The sequence below is a fragment of the Bombyx mandarina genome, chromosome 08, assembly GCF_030267445.1.
Source record: "Bombyx mandarina strain Sakado chromosome 08, ASM3026744v2".
NCBI lineage: Eukaryota > Metazoa > Arthropoda > Insecta > Lepidoptera > Bombycidae > Bombyx > Bombyx mandarina.
Genome location: NC_143215.1, coordinates 1,943,218 through 1,946,466, shown reverse-complemented (window position 1 = coordinate 1,946,466; position 3,249 = coordinate 1,943,218). Strand labels below are relative to the sequence as shown.

General features: G+C 32.4%; 1 long non-coding RNA gene across 1 annotated transcript; it reads right to left on the bottom strand.

The window, feature by feature from the left end:
• Positions 1–451: 451 nt before the first annotated feature.
• On the bottom strand, positions 452–1,044 carry LOC149502413 (uncharacterized). Its single transcript, XR_016323381.1, has 2 exons — positions 1,014–1,044; positions 452–904 (listed from the first exon to the last, which is right to left on the bottom strand). It is a non-coding gene; the product is annotated as an uncharacterized LOC149502413 (long non-coding RNA).
• Between the last annotated feature and the right edge of the window lie 2,205 nt (positions 1,045–3,249).

Here is a 3,249-nt window from a genome sequence, read left to right as displayed (position 1 = left end):
TTTGTGATTTTTTTGTATGGAGCGGGTCACATTAAATTAAATTCCTGCTAAGTACCGCGAGGTCCCGCTTTGAAACTTTATTTTCCTTATACCTTGTCTAGTCTACTATCATTTGATGCTATGAACATGTGCATAAAGTTGCAACTCTGCCAAATAAATGGATCGAAAAAAATTAATAAATACATAGAATAAAAACCTTTATATTTTTTTTCGTAAGTGCTTTTAAGTTAAATTTGATATGGATTAATAACTAAAAGCACGTAATGATACCCATAATTACATAATACCTAACAACAATACATTTAGTAGGTCTCTAATTAAGCAATCTCTCTAAATATTATATATTTTGTTTCACCTTTCGATCTTTGGGTCAGAAGACGAAAGAAGATTTTGTAAAATATCCTCATTAGTCGACGTCCTACTTCTCATTCTTGAATAACAACTCTCTGTATATTTCCGAAAATCTTTATTGGGAGCTTCCGCTGCCTCTTCCGAGAGTTTACCTATACGAATGGCACCAAAGTTCTTCATTATTGTATATCACTGCCATGTGCCAACAATTTATGAATACTGGAAGGTATACAATATAATACCAGGGATATAAATTAACATACAATACTGCAGTATATCTAAAAAATTCGGAAAAATTGGAAACGCGCTCTCCAGATGCAACAGAGTGAAGAATCACGTGAAAACTCTCTATTAAATCTTTACGTATTCTTTTATGCGGGCTGTTTCTTCTGCATCCCTGAAAAATCTTCTGGCAGTATTGCCATCATTGGTTGTTCTTACTCCTTGCTTGACAACATCTATAAGTAAACCGCATTCCTTTTTAAACGCTTGCTGTATAGCACTTTTTCTGGTTGTTATTTTTTCTTTGTCATCGCCCCTTGCAACTCCATTTCTTGAAGTCCAAACGATAAGACGTAAACAAAAAAAGTGTAATTTTAAAAATTATCTCACAGGAAACTACATACGATGAAAAAATTGTGAAGTAATAAAATTATATTTACCGATATGAAGTAAGCACTCCATGCATCTTATCCAGGTATGTAAAGATGGCATTCCATACTGGAATATTTCTTCATTATTTCCTCTTTGATAAGAAAGTCACTCCAAAAAACTCTGACGGTTTTGCTTTGCAAATATCACAGACAGCAGAAAATGTTTCTGACAAATATGAGGTTATTTTGCCGTCTATCATCATCATGTGCAATTGATGCTTAACTTCAACTTGTTTGATTTTTGATGGCTGAAGTCTTTCTATTTCTTCTGTTATGCTAGCTTTTATAATTGTCACTGTTGACTGCGTTTCTTTTGTAAATTTAAACATTATTGGACGGCAATAAAAAGTTGATGAGGGTAGGTCGTTTTCCCAAACAATTGTTCTATCAAATTTCTGAAGCCTTATAGGAACTAGACTGACCATGAAAATAGATGAATCATCAAACTCTGTTTCAGTTTTTTGTTTATAATTACTTTGACCTAGGGCTCTATCAAAGCCTATTTGCTTATAAGCAGTAGCTCTCTTGCAGAGTTCAAATCCGAAGTAATCACATCTAAAAGCCTATATAGCGCCAAGTTTAGTAATGCTTGCATTTTAATAGCAGCTCCTTCTTCAGTAATAATTACCTCGTCTTTCCCTGGATAACATTTGGTCTTTTCTTGCTTAATTTTATATTAAGAAGGGTATAAATCAGACCTATTTTCACTTGCTGCTTCTCTTAGGTTTATATACTGCCACTTAATTTAAGTGAAACTAATATTGCCTCATCGGGAGAATATGTACTACTTTTCACTTTACTTGTAATTAAATACTCCTTAACTTTTTCTAGATCTTCGGGGTGATTTGACAAGTGGTTCATTATTTCTCCTACATCTTCATTTCTAGTGTTTCTCAAACTAGCAATTGTAGTAGCTTTCATTTCATCCGGGGATAACGAAAGCGATTGGTAAATTTGTTGAATGCGTCTTCGTTTTTGCCTGGATCCCAATTCTTCAAAAGGTTTTCGAGGTGCAAAAATAGATGTCGAGGCTTCTGTAGTACATTTGAGGGTGGTACATTTTCAACATCTTCAGTATTAGAAATCTCGAGCCTTTCATGTGCAGTGTTGATAGCTTCAGATATCATTCCTTCGGGCCAGTTTATTGCACATTCTAACCAATCACATTTTTTTCTTATAAACTGTGCTAACATGCGACTACTTCGTTTCCATATTGCACTTATATTTGAACAAAATTGCGTACAGAATTTTTAGAGCTCAACATTTTTCTCTTCGGTCACGTTTATTTGATTTTGTAGGAATTGAAAGAGTTTTTTATTATCAGACAGCGACTGTAGTTGCTCTCTTAAAATCTTAATTCTAAATTGTTAACAAAATTATCAATTATAACGGAAACAGCAAGATCACAACGACAATCACGAGATGTTAGTAGTAGTACGAATAAACGAACACTAGTTAGTATATAATAAGCATAGTCACTTTATACTTCCAGTGACAAACAAATGTTTACTATATTTTCTACTACCCAGTAATGGCTGCTTAAATAATTATCCTCATTAAATAATGTTAACTATCCTAATAATTAGAGAGATTGCTTAATTAGAGACCTACTAAATGTATTGTTGTTAGGTATTATGTAATTATGGGTATCATTACGTGCTTTTACTTACTAATCCATATCAAATTTAACTTAAAAGCACTTACGAAAAAAAAAAAAAAGGTTTTTATTCTATGTATTTATTAATTTTTTTCGATCCATTTATTTGGCAGAGTTGCAACTTTATGCACATGTTCATAGCATCAAATGATAGTAGACTAGGCAAGGTATAAGGAAAATAAAGTTTCAAAGCGGGACCTCGCGGTACTTAGCAGGAATTTAATTTAATGTGACCCGCTCCATACAAAAAAATCACAAAACACATTTTTCTGACCAAACTATAAAGTTATTGTAATTTTTGCCCAAAACAATTATTATTGAGATTAACGAGCTCTATCTATCTACATAAAAAAATTTATAAATAAACAAAGTTAGTCCCTAAGTCACTAAAATCACAGTATCGACCCACTGTGCGCCGTAGCCAAATGTCCGAATCGTTCACCTGTTCAAATAAATAATAGTTTAAAAAAACTAACAAAATACGCTTTTATAGAAAATTCAACTAAAAAATAGAAAAAAAATTTTAATAAATTTGAATTAAAAATAGTGTAAGAAAAAATGATTTTATTGTAAAAAGCGTGGGGTGCT